This window comes from Melopsittacus undulatus, chromosome 3 (assembly GCF_012275295.1).
Source record: "Melopsittacus undulatus isolate bMelUnd1 chromosome 3, bMelUnd1.mat.Z, whole genome shotgun sequence".
NCBI lineage: Eukaryota > Metazoa > Chordata > Aves > Psittaciformes > Psittaculidae > Melopsittacus > Melopsittacus undulatus.
Genome location: NC_047529.1, coordinates 107,529,085 through 107,542,556, shown reverse-complemented (window position 1 = coordinate 107,542,556; position 13,472 = coordinate 107,529,085). Strand labels below are relative to the sequence as shown.

Sequence of the window (13,472 nt, the reverse complement as noted above, 5' to 3'; positions counted from 1 at the left end):
TCAGAGGGAAGAGAACAAGTAATCTACCCAAAATTACACTGCATGCTAGGGCTGGGAACAGACCACAGCTCTCTCCAGAGTACACTGATCCTTACAGCAGAGAGCCAATACCCAAGTGTCCTTTAAATACCCACCCCTGCAGAGCAAAGAGCCAAGGATTCACAGCCAGCTCACTGACCATCTTAACGGTCTATTGTTAACAGTTGTATCTAACTGATTAAACACCACAGCAGCAATCATCTCGAGTCAGAGCCTTCCTAATTATAAGCTCCTGGAAATCTAGACACACCCTGTAACTGTACTGTAGCTGTGTGTTCCTCAGGTGTAAGAGGATATCTGGCTTATCCTTGTACAACAGGACAGAACCATGCTCACTGTGTCTTGAGTCATTACCTTACAAAGTCAGTAAGAGATACCCCACGCACATCTTGCCTCTGCTCACACAGTGACCATAAACCTTCTGTTACCATCACAAGCAGCAGATTAACACCACAGCTTCCCACTATTGATCCTGCAGGCATATGTGTCTGGACAGATCCCATGATTTTCAACCTTGCCCTCGAAGCCAGGCGTAAGTTCAAATTTAGTAACTTACAACATATCCTTGTCTATTCATAGCCCCCTTACACAGCTCTGAGAGCTAGGACACTGCTTTCTTATTTCTAGCTGCACCAAAACTTCCCTCTAAGCAAAGGAAAAGTAAGGTGCAAGAAGAGGACCACAGGCAAAAAAAGACTACTTCAAGAAGACTTAAACTGATCTCAGTGCTGAAGGAGAACATGGTCTATTAGAAGCTACAGCTCTGCCACAATCCTCAGACAGGTTGTGTCAGTTCCTACGCACCACACACACCGAGTAATGAGCTCTATTATTTCCCATAACTTACTATTAAACCTAATCTGCAAGCTCTCATCCCTGATAAAGAATCTGTAATCTACAACTGCTTATGTTGTATATTTTATGAAATCTAGATGTTTATGAAATCATATTCTATATAACATAAACATATCACTTTTCTAAACTAGCAGAGCCAAAGGTTTCAGCAACTTACATAGGTACCTTTGTAAATCCCAAACCACATCAGCTTCAGCTCCACGAAGATTTCCAATGCAATGTAAAATTCTAGACTTTTCCAATGTTTTAACAGCTCTCCAGAAAGCACACTGGATCCACTTGCAGCTTACTGGCCAGTCATTACCCTGCCATCTCTTTCCCAGTCCTGATTATTCCTTTGATGAGCATTTTGACCACATCAAACTAAAACAAGATTTACTTCTCCCAAATGTCACAATTCAGACAGCAAAAGCACTGTACATTTCAGAGTATTACATGAAGCCCTTTTATAGTGCATTCATTCAGCACTTCCAGGAGAGCCATGGGGTGCAACTGGTTAAAAGGAGACGTGACTAGCAATGAAAGGGGCTGCATGAAGATCTAATCTACACAGAAAACCAGGACAAACTGCAGAGGCAAAACAAACACACTAAGACCTGCACCACACTAAACAGCTCTGGGACCACCTAGACCACAAGCAGATCATCTTTCATGGTGTCTGTATGCACAGGATCTACATAGCCTTTAAGAAAAAGCCAGCCTGATGCAGTCTGCAGGAAAAGGCACACCTGTTTTAACTCTGTGTATGTGTACAGACTTGTTTAAGCAGACATATGATTTTGTAGTTTCTAGAAGCCCGCTCCACAGACTGACAGCTAAGTTCTGCAGAGAAACTAGTGTATTTCCTATGCTGTGAGAAACCCATAGCACACCAGAAACTGACCAACTGGGAATTCAACACACTTCATTTAGCACTACACTTCTGTTTACTGACAAAACACAAAAGCTATTCAAATGATGTGCAGGGAAACAACTGTACAATGGAAGGGCAGAATTTGTGTATCCCATCATTTCTTTGACACCAGCTTAGGCAGGTTCTTCTGTCTGCTGAGGGATGGAGAGGAACAGGGATGGACACAAAGAAGTGGCAGCTAAAAACCTGAGAGCTTCTTTGAATTTAAAGATATGCTTGTGTCAATGAAATGAGCTTTCTCTGCTGGATGAGAAAGCACCGTCTGACTGACCCTCCTCCCTCGAACTACTGTGCTTCACTGTCAGCTTGCATTTTGGTTCCATACGTGCACAGCCTTCTTCTCCGGGTACTGAAGGAAAGCACGCACTCAGAGCACAGGCAGTGCTTTAGGCACTCCTAAAAAGCAAGTTGAGAGAAGCTACTCTCCTAGAGATGCTCTGCCCCAGAACACACAGCTCAATAAGCCAAAAGCCTCCTCTTCCAGACTCCTTCCTTAAACAGTTTTAGAGAGAAAACTACATATGCAGATATAGGACACCTAAAAACACTGCTTCAGACTCACTACCTCCTTCCTAAGCTGCACCATTCAGCCATCAGTACTGACACACCGAAGGAGTAAGAGAACTGCTTATTCATGCATCAAGCCAAGTCCTGAGGTGCATTTAGCAAGCCAGCTGGTACCAGCAAGTTATACCATGCACAGTGACACGCAAGATAAAAACCACAAGATGCATGCCATCCCTAGCATCTTTGTGAAGACAATTAAGGAAAACCACACACAGGAAGAACAAATTAACCTTTAAGTACAAGAAAAAAGCCCAAACTCTGTAACCAATGAAGCAGTTTAACAGGAAGGAAATCAAAAAGCAGGAATTCAGCTGCTGACCCTCTCCTTCTTGGTTTCTACAAAAATAATACAGTGCAAAACAACAGACCACCACTTGCCTGTCAAGAGAACTACTGGAAGCCAAAGTAAGTTCCAGTCTTGCTGCATGGATGCAATATGAACTATTATTAACCTGCACTACCATAAATAAAGTAGCCAGAGCTGCATTCCACAGCACAGCAATCTCCTTGACAGCAAGGAAACAAGGTGATCAGTGCTCAGACAATAAACACATAAGGGAATTCTCCACATCTTCTGACCTCTTCTGCTACTTATCACACTATCTTTAAAAGCGAGACACTGTCAACATGCAGTAGGACACCTATTTTTTACCCCCCTGGACAACATACAACTGTTTATTCTAAGCATATCTTATTCAAGGCTACCAAGGTCATTGCTAACTAAAAGCAAAGAAAAAACATTTACAAGATAGAGAAACAAGTCTCCTGGACTAAGAGCAAGCAGACCAGCAAGCACATGAACTGCAGCTATGCTTCTGATGATGATATATGAAAGGGAGACAACCCATATTACATGGCAGTGAAATGCAAGACCAGCAACATTCTCTTTAAATACCGATCTGCTTTCAGCCTTTAACTCAGATAAAGTTCTGAACCCCTTCACAAGTCTTTCATTGAGCTTCTATTGACTCGGCCTGTCTCCTGCACCGAGTGCTAAGAATTAGTATGCATATGCTCAAATACACCCTGGTTCAGTAGAGCAACCCAAGACAAACAACTTGAGAAATGAAGTGCAGAAGGTTAATTCTTTTTAGGAAAGCAATACTCTGCATTACTGAAAGAATTCACTTGCTCTTACGTTTTTCTTTGCCTAAACATGAAGTGAAAAGTCTACTTCGTTTTTATTAAAAGCAACCTTCCAACTTCTTTTTCATAATGCTGACTGCAAGACTGTATTTCCATTGCACAACGGGAATACAAAGCAGTTCCCCACTCACAATCCTGCTGGGTGGGACTTCTGTTGGGGTATCAGAAATAGGATGGTCAGTGACTATACAGCAGCATTACACACACTGAACTTTTCTATCTGTAGATATTACAGGTAGTTTGTTCACTGCCTGTTTAAAACCCCGTGTCTCCCCATTAACTCCTGTTCAATCTGTTCCAAAGACTCTACAAGCCTGTTCACTTCTGAGAAACAAGATTATTTCCTCTGGGGGCCTTACCAAAGCCAGGCTCTCACAGGGCTTCCTTTCCCCATATCAGCCACAAGCAAGCTCAGCACAACTAACAGATTTGTTTCACGTCCACCTTCAACCAGACGCAGGGAACAACCCCCGGAGCAGACACAAGCTCCGCACGGGAAAACCAGCTTGGGGCACACTCTGCACCTTCCTCCGTGATGCCCGTCGCAAAACACCCAACATCCCATTCCATCCTTCCTACTACACAGCTTCGGGCCGGACACGCAGAACACACCGCACACCTGCGAGCCGAGCAGAGGCCGACCATTGATCCAAGGCGGGGGGACACAGCCGCTGCACAAGGCCCGGAAGCGGCCCACGTTGAGCAGCCGGGCCCAGCCACCAGCCCCGCAGGGCTGTACCCAGCTCAAGGCACCGCTGACCGGCCCCCAGCCCCGTAAGGCCAACTTCAGGGGCGCTGCCCCGCTGCTGGCCGCCCGCGGCGACACCTCCGTGCAGCGCCATGTCCTGCGGCCGCTGCCCCGGCAAGGGCACGGGCAAGGCCGCAACCGGCCGGCGCCTGGCTGGGTGCACCCCGCGGGGCTGGGGGAGTCGCTGGCACACCGCCGCCGCCATTGCCCCACAGACCCCTCACACGTCCCTCCCTCCCTCCGACGGGCAACGGCGCCCCAGGGGAGCGACCCCCAGGACAGGAGGCCAAGCGGCGGCCGCTATCCTGCTCCGCGAAGGGCACGGGCGTCCTTCCCGTGGCAACACCGATATCGCCTCCCTTCCCGCACCGCTCCATTGCATTGCATTGCATTGCATTGCACTCCACTGCACTGCACCGCACTGCACCGCACTACCGGGTGCCCCGGTTCCCGCATCCCCTTCCCCTCCGTAACCCCTTCCTGCCGCAGCCTGCAGGCCCGAATGGGCACATCCCGGCAGCCGCCACAGCCTCACCTGTCCGTGCCCAGCTCCCCCTCACACAGCTCCGCACCGCTGCCCTCACACCACCCGTGCCCGCGCTTGTTTACCGCCCCGGCCGCCCCCGGCCGAAGCCCGGCCTCACGCCCCGCCCCCTCTGCGCTCCCATTGGTGGCTCCGCCAGGCCCCGCCCCCCACCGCTGCGGAACGGCCGTCGGGGAAGCGTGCCGAGCCCGTGAACCCGTCGTCTCCACCAATGGCAGGGAAGCTCGGGCTGGGAGCCGGCCAATGGCGAGCGGGGAGGGGGCCGGGCCGACGCGCGCGGCGGCTGCAGGGGGACGTGAGGCCCGTGAGGTCCGTGCGGCGGCGGCTGCGGGCGGGGGGCGGCGGCGTGAGGTGAGGCGTGAGGTGCGTGTGCTGCGGGCGGCACCTCCGGTAGCGAATGGGGGCCGGGCTGGAGGCGGTGTCAGCCCCGGGTGAGGGTCTCGCCATGGGCAGGAAAAGGCAGGGGCAGCCTCGGGGCCGGCGGGGTGTGGGAGAGGTGATGGCAGGAGCCCCACGCCTGGCAGGCGGAGGGAGCAGCTCCATTTTGTGGTGCTCCGTGAACGAGAAACCTTTGTATGTGGGAGCCAGTGGGATTTTGTGAAGCGCTGGGTTGTAATCATGGTAATGCTGCTCATGCACCGAGCGTGAGGGGATTCTTCACTGGGAGAGGGGGTCAGGCTTTGGAACAGGCTGCCCAGGGCAGTATCAGAGTCACCGTCCTTGGAAGTGTTCACACACCGTGCAGACGAGGCCCTCAGTGACATGGGTTAGTTGGCAGTGCTAGGGAACAGTTGGACTTGGTGATCTTAAAGGTCTTTACAACTTAGTTGACCCTATAATTCCCTGCATGTGTTGGGAATGGCATGCTATATACGTGTGGGAAATAAGAACAGCGTGTTGCTTCCTCCAGGTTGATTCCGGCTCTGTGGTGTCTCAGCTGCTGCAAGGGGCTGACAGTAACAGCTCGCTCTGGGCTGTTGGGGATGTTCTGGTAAGCGCCTGTCTCTGTCAGCAGCTTTTCTGTCTGAGAACTAACAATACATTCTTTATGGTGCATTTGCCACATTGCTGTGTTGGGGCAGAACTGTATTTGGATGAGGTTCGGAGATTAAATCGTTCGTTTCTTCTTAAAACAAACAGGATTTATAATTCTCCTCTAGCTGAAGCATAATTTACAGGAGTGACCAGCAAACAGCCCCGAGCTTTCATTTCAGCACTGTCAATTGCTTGCTTTGGCCAGCAATTTCAGCTAACTAGTAGCTTGAATTGAGCACTTAAATCCACACCAAAGGATCTGTATCAGAGTTGGTAGGAGTTGTGGGTGCTGTGGATTTGTGAACAAGGAAACTGGGTAAATAGTCTGCTGTAAGTGCATATGGGGGTTTAATGCTACACAGCCCACTGACACTAGTGCCAAACTTCCCCCCCTTATCTCCCCTTATAGAGGGGGATAATGATATCCTGTATCTTCAGCAGCTCATACAAAAGGTATTTGTCTGGTATTTATGAACACAGAAAATACTGTTCAAATATTAGATATATGCCTTCATGTTTTAATAAAATTATATGTTTCTTACCCAAACCCCACTCAGCTTCCCAGTAAGCCATGAGGTGTCTGCAAGGCACTGAACAGACAGCTACAAATGCGTTTAGCACACCTCATCACCCAGACATCCAACTGGAAGCAAGGCTCAGTCAGTACTAGAAAGGCTGGGTTTGAACTCAAAAGGTTAAAAAAACAGTTCCTTGGGGAAGCCACATTATTGATGTAATTGCTCCACACAGAGGCTGTGCGTAGACACAGTATAGCTGGGATGGAAAGGCCAAACATGACACTTGAATGTTTGAGAAGGGAATGGAGGTTGGGTGTGTTAGATGAGGCAAAAACATGGCTGCAATAGATTCCAGATTTGAATTGTCAAAAAATGCCAACCTTTCTTCATTTCACCACTGACACATGCAAAAATGCATGCGATTCACTATTCTATTTGCGGTTAATTCCACATTAGTTTCTCCAAAGGGAAACTCATCTCCACTCTCATCTAAGTTTCGTGTGCTCTTTCTAAGGACGCTCTTTATCTACTCCTGTCCTGCGTTTTGGATGTCAGTTCTAAGTTTCTGTGTAACATCACTTTGCTTGCGTCAGCTCAGCGTTAATTGTGAAACAGGTCTTACTCACTGTGCTGAGCAGGGAGAACTGCATGGGTTCCTGCATGAGCACGCTGGCATCGTCCGAGACGTAGGCAGAGCAAGAACAGGATAAAGCTCTCCCCATCTTTCAAAGACAGGCCTGGCTGGTTCCCTTTATTCCCACATGGTTAACCAGTGGGTATTTCTGCCTCTGCTCTTCAATTTGCATCACACCTTCTGTTGCCAGGCTTTCTGCAGCCTTAGAAGACCCCTTGGACTGGAGCACAAGACTAGCTCTTTCTATATTTGGACTAAAGAAGAGAGAAGTGTCTGTTTTCCCACCCAATTCGGAAAGCTGGACTAAAGCTGCTGGGAGCAGATGTCCTTTTTAATTACTTTTAGCTCCTAAGGGGAATAGGGACAGGTTACCCAGGATTCACAATCCAGAGGCCAACTGTTGTGGGGAGGGCTGCCTACCTGTGTCCACAATCCTAAATAAAATTCCAACATGGTGTGTGTAAAGCACTGGGAGAATTGTTCCACAGCAAAAGCCATGTGAGATCTCCTGTAAACTGGAGAAAAATGTTAAAAGAGAAGAAAATGCTGTCAATATTTTGGTTTACTGCTACCAATTAGGAGGTTTACATCCCTGAACCCTGGGAAGGAAGGATGGGGCAGAGTGCTGTACTTCAGAATTAGACCAGGGAGTCCTTCAGGAAGGGGGATCAGTGGTTCATGTAACACTGGTAGCAGTTCTCATGGGAGGTCAGAATTCAAGTCCCCTTTCTGCTTGTGAAGACTTACAGCATTCCACCCTCACATCAGGACCCTAATCATTATGCATGCCATTGCCTTCTCCTCTCTCTATCCTTATCCATATTATTATTATTAGGTTTTGTTATTATGCTTTACACAATGGGAAAGCCCAGCAAGAGGAAATGAGAATGGAGTACTCCTCCATCCTTTCCAAATCCCAGACAGATTTACAGCCCAGTCTTGTGCAAACTCTGCCTTGTTCAGAGGGAAGAGATGTGAATCCTGTGGGGATCAGCCCACGCTGCCCCATTCTGGTTTTGTACCCTTCACCACAGGACTGTAGGTAAAACAGCAGTGACACCTACTTCATTTATGCTTTGCATCAGCTGTCAGAGTTTGTGTAGGAGTTGATCTGCTGCATATGCTATGCAAACACTTCCTAGATTAAAGCCCTTCCAAGCAGGGTAGAGAGAAGAAACCTAGGAAACTTCTACACAAAAACCTAAGCACTGGCATCCTTTGCTGCCTTAGTGTGATGTGACAGCAGAATGAGGTTATTGCAGGTTGGAAGTTTTAACTTGTGTCTGAATCTCATTTCAATTTTGTACTCTGTGCCTGCATGCTTCTGCATTGCACAGATCTGTAAATCTGAATGTACAGAGCAGTCCTGGCAAGAAGCAAGTTCACAGATATTGTGAAGCCTCTTAATGACCCGTAAGAACAAGGAGTGAACACTATTAAGAAATTGGCCACAACACATCTTTGGCACTACAGCTGTCATTTACTTCTCACATCTTGGTCGGTGTTAGATTCAGTCAGATTTCAACATCCTTGCTGCTGCATCCAGAAACAAGAACAGTTCTAGCAAGAATCTTACACCTATGAGGATTATATAAATCAAGCTTTTATTAAATTATAATGGAAGTGTGATAAATTTGATTATAATATAAATTACAATACATAAATAGCCTCATGATAAATCTATCCTCATTATATATATAAATATAATGTAAATTGTTATACCTTTAAATTATAACTAATGAGTCACACCTCCCCAGAGCCTTCTCTCTACTGATATTAAGATGCTTTGTTGATGATTTAATTCTCCAGACATCCTGATTTTGCAAGTCAGAAAGGGGTCCTTAGCCAGGATCAGTGTGGGATAACTTGATTTAGCAGTTGGAAGTCCTGACTCCATAGCAGATGTTTTAGCTGTGTCATCATCTCTTTGCCTCATATTGCCTGTTTATAGCTATATAAGGAAGGGCTTAAACATGCAGTTTCATGAGGTGCACAAACAGCTCTGGTGTGGGACTGGGGCAGAAGGGAAGAGTGAGTTCAGGGCTGTCAGCATGGTCCTGTCAGCCTCTTGGAGGGGCTGCATTCCTCCTCCTGTTTGCTGTTTTCTGAGAGGAGTCTGTTTGCTCACTTTCTACCAGCTCACTGCTTAGTGAGTGCCAGGGAATACCCAAGGAAAGCTCTGCCAGTTCTGATGCCGACTGCTTTGAAGAACCCAGTGAAAGGTTCTTTAAAGCCTTGTACAAAGTGGGTCAAGTTCCCAGAGAGGAACATGGAGAGGAACAGCGGACAAACGTCTATGGACAAAAGGAGTTAAGAGGACTGGAGCTTGGAAGGATCTTTGGGCCCTGCAGTAAGAAGAGCTCCGTTGCAACAGGAAATTAGTAGGCAGCCAAGTAACCTGCAGAAAAAAAGAGTTAATGGAACCTCAATTAGGCAGCTATTGGTCATGTCATTACGTGGACAAGCATCCAGGCTATTGACAGAACACTCAGAAATCCTCTTGCATAGGACAGGCCCAAGCTGTTTCTCCGACCACAGTAAAATATACGTCACCATCCCTCCCCTGTGTTCACAGCTAACCACAAAGCAAAGGCTGCTCTGGACATGTTGCCCTCAGTCCTTCAACAAGGAACTGCTGAGGGTCACATAAACAACCTCTTAAGGAGTTTTGTGTTCACTCATCATCTTTAGATGGTATTTCTTCAAGGCAGGAGGAATGTTTTATCTGACTACATAGATTCATGGTGTTCCACCAACATAATACAGGGATGGTGAACTGGAACAGCTCAAGTAGAAGTCGCTGGACAGGTGGGTTGGTTTTAGTAAAGTTGTAGGCATTTCAAAACTTCAGCAGGTTTCAGTGACGCTGTTGGTACCATATGTTATTTATATGGGTTTATGGCAAAGAATGAGAGCAACAGCCTTGTAAAGAAATGAGATCTCCCTGACTCAAGCAGTGTAGATGCACATCCCCTATCATCATAGGATCCAAATGATGAGCTAGTTCTGTAATACTTAGGACTGCTCTGATTCCTGAACTGTCTTTTCATCCTGAAGCACTCAGGCATTCTTTGCCCTTGTCCTTCCTTTCTCTCCCCCCTCACTGCAATAGGTTGGAGACAAGTCTGTCAGTGAGTACTTTATTTTTAAGATGATTTAGTGCTGTCAAAAGGAGACAGTGTGGAGTTCTCGAGACAAATGTTTTCTGTCCAAGAAGATACATTGCAGAGCGCAGGACAAGGGCTTCTGGAGCTGTCAGTGAGCAGGCTTGCTCCACACAGCTGGAAAGAGAAGGGAGTGCTCATTGGGCTGCTGCAGGGCCCCTAGCTGGAAGGAGGTGGGCAGAGATGGACTTCAGGTCCTATGGAGAAGACTGCTGAAGGGCTGTCTTGTTCCATCACTGAAAAAATGAGGGGGAAGAAGACACAAAACCCTTCCCTTTGCCTCTAGGTTTTGCTTTGCTGAGAAACCTGCCTTTCACAGGCACCTCTCTGTGCCCTTGTTTATACCACTCACCTGTTCTGGGTCAGCCAGAGAGGGGCTGCCTTGGGGAAGCAATGGTGAAGGGTGTTGAACCACAGAGGTGATCTGTTGTCTCCATGGGTCTGCAGGGAAAAGACCAACAGAGGCCTGGGAAGCCAGCACTGGTAACAAAGGTTAAGGCTCAAGCATTTCTTGGTTCCTGCTGTTATCTACCCAGAACAGACTGTGGTGGCTCTGGACAGGGTATTTGTGGCTCATGCCATATAGCTCTAGAGCATTGAGGACTGAACTCTAACAGGAGGTGTGTGCAAGCCCCTAATAATGGGGTTATCTCTAACATTTACTTGGATAACAGGGAGCAAGTCTACCCTTGAGGCATTTTAGATGGTACTCACCTGTTTTTCTCTTCTCAGGGATGTGAGGCAAATCACAGCCTCATTGTCTTTCACTGGGGTTTGTCCCTGCCCTCCACACACACATGCTCAGGGCACTGGATAACACAAGTTTCTCTCCAACTGGGGGAAAAGCAGCATTGCAAATATGTTCTCACAAACTAGGAACCTACATGTAGATACCTGGACTTTTTTTCCTCTTTATTTTATGAAAGAAAACCAAACTTGGTGTTGTTCTCTAGATGAGGTGGTAACAAGCCCCAGCAAGCCCAAGCTACACAAGGGTTGCCAGATAAAGTTGTACAGCATGCTACACATATGCCACCATGCTACAGTCGGCTTTGGCTCATGTCACCCACCACTACCTCCCCTTTGCCACATGCCTGCTAAGTGGGTACCCGTGCTTTGGGAAATTGAAGACAAGCCCATGGGGATGGAGTACATTGAGAGAAAGACAGTGTCAGCTGGAGAGGCTGCAGGCAGAAGTACTAAGCAGAAGAAAGTGATACCAGTCCTTGTCTTTGGATAGCATGCAGGACAGTGTAGGGCAAGGACAGGCACCTTGCCCCTGCCACTGCAGCAATTAATGTGGTAAAACATTCACAGTATCATGCTTGCCTGTTCAAATTCTGTTGCACAACGGTGCTTTTTATGGCTATGGAGCAAAGCCATGTTGGATGAGATGAAGTTGAAGAGTGCAGCAATCTGATTAGCAGCTCAAGAATATGGTATTTCTGTTTCTCCCCAGATCAGTGAGACTCAGTTAAACATTACTCAGCCTGTAATTCTTCTTTATCTCTCAGCTAGACACATTAGTTGTTTCTGCTCACTGTAAACTGCATTTGCTTGCACAATTTGATGAGTGCTTTGCCCTCTCCTCTTGCCACTTGATTGATTACATGTACCTCCATCGATCTTGCACAGGCAGAATGGAAAGGCTCAGTTCTTTGTAGCTTTCAGCCAGGATTCTTTGCAGACCATAACTAATGAAGCCATTCACCCCCTGGGTAAACATGGCAGATTAGTTTTGAAGCTAGGCAAACAGAATCAAGTCCTTTGCCTGCATTTGGCTTTTTATGAAGGACAGGAGGGTTATTTGGAACAGTTTATGCAGAGTTGTTCTATGTGGGAAGGCAGACTGGAGCCAGGGAATACGGGAGAAACAGGGCTATTTCTGAATGCTTTACTGGAAAAGCAAGTTCATCATAGGTTGCTCTGGTGGCTAATGGTGAAATGTGCTGCCAAACTCAGCCATTACTGCAGCTTTTGGCACAGCATTGCCATGTCTCACACAGCTGGAGAGCAGTGAGCTACCTTGCCGCAGCCTGGAAACTATGGTCCCCAAGAAACTCTGTTTTCTTTCACTGCCCTGAGAGCCAGTCCTTGTTCTGGCTTCATGGATCTTGTCTCGCTGTTCTGAAACACAGCAACATGTGGGAGGGAGACAGGGAAAGCTGCAGCGGTTTTCTGAGTGCCTGTGTGGCAAATGGACAAACTCCATGCACTTGCCTGAAGGTGATTCATATAGATAATCATAGGAGACTACCTTCTGAAGGGAATGAAAGGTCTAATATGCAGACCACTTCTTAGGGAAGTCTGCTGCCTCCCTGGGGCTGGGGCTGGGTTAAAGATGTCAAGAGGAAGCTTCCTACCCTGCTGCAGCCCTCAGATTATCATCCACTATTGCTTTTTTCAGGTAGGCAGCAATGAAGTTGCAACAAGAAGTCAATCATGAGAGACTTCAGGGTCTTGGGATGACTGGTTAAGGGATCAGGAGCACAAGCAGTGTTCTTTTCTGTCCTTTCAGTTGCAGGGAATGATGAGGGAAGACACAAGGAAGAGACAGCAGATCAATACCTGGCTCTCAGCCTGGTGTCACCAGCAAAGTTTGGGGCTTTGATCATGGGTTGATTTACACAACACCAGGACAACACCAGTCTCCAAGGGGAAAAGGATCTTTGCACAGGAGTTAGGAGGGCTCTTTGAAAGAGCTAAACTAGACTTGAGAGGGGAAAGGGATAAATCAGTGTTTGAGGGATAGTGTGCTAGTGAGGCCCTTTGTGCCAGTAGAGATAGGGGATGGAGATCATGCAGCAGCAAGGACTCAAGGGTTAATGATGCATTAGAAACCACATAAGTGCCTGAAAATGGTCACATAGGAATTGGGGCTTCTTCCCCCAAACCAACTGAAGGCATCTACAATGCACACAGCACGGGCAACAGGAGGAGCTGGAAGCCACTGCGCAGCAGGAAAACTTAACTGGTTGCCATCATGGAAACATGGTGGGATGACACACAACTGGAGTGCTGCAGTGGACGGCTGTAAACTCTTCAGAAGGGATGGGCAGAAAGGAGAGGTGGTGGGTTAGTCCTGTTTTGATTGTCTGGAGCTTAATGATGGTGATGATAATCCCTCTCTACAACTACCTGAAGAGAGGCTGTAGTGAGGTGTCAGTTTCTTCTCCCAAGTAAGAAGTAATAGGACAAGAGGAAATGGCCTCAAGTTGTGCCAGGGGTTTTTAGATTGCATATTAGGAATAATTTCTTCACTAAAAGGGCTGTATGGCATTAAAACAGGCTGCCCAGGAAGTCAGCATC

At 47.4% G+C, this 13,472-nt stretch overlaps 1 protein-coding gene across 1 annotated transcript in view; it reads right to left on the bottom strand.

The window, feature by feature from the left end:
- Nucleotides 1-4,863, bottom strand: part of COQ8A (coenzyme Q8A) — a 39,095-nt gene extending 34,232 nt beyond the window's left edge. Inside the window, exon 1 of the mRNA XM_034061105.1 lies at nt 4,804-4,863. The gene's annotated coding sequence lies outside the window, so the exon portion shown is untranslated. The remainder of the gene's footprint in view (nt 1-4,803) is intronic.
- Between the last annotated feature and the right edge of the window lie 8,609 nt (nt 4,864-13,472).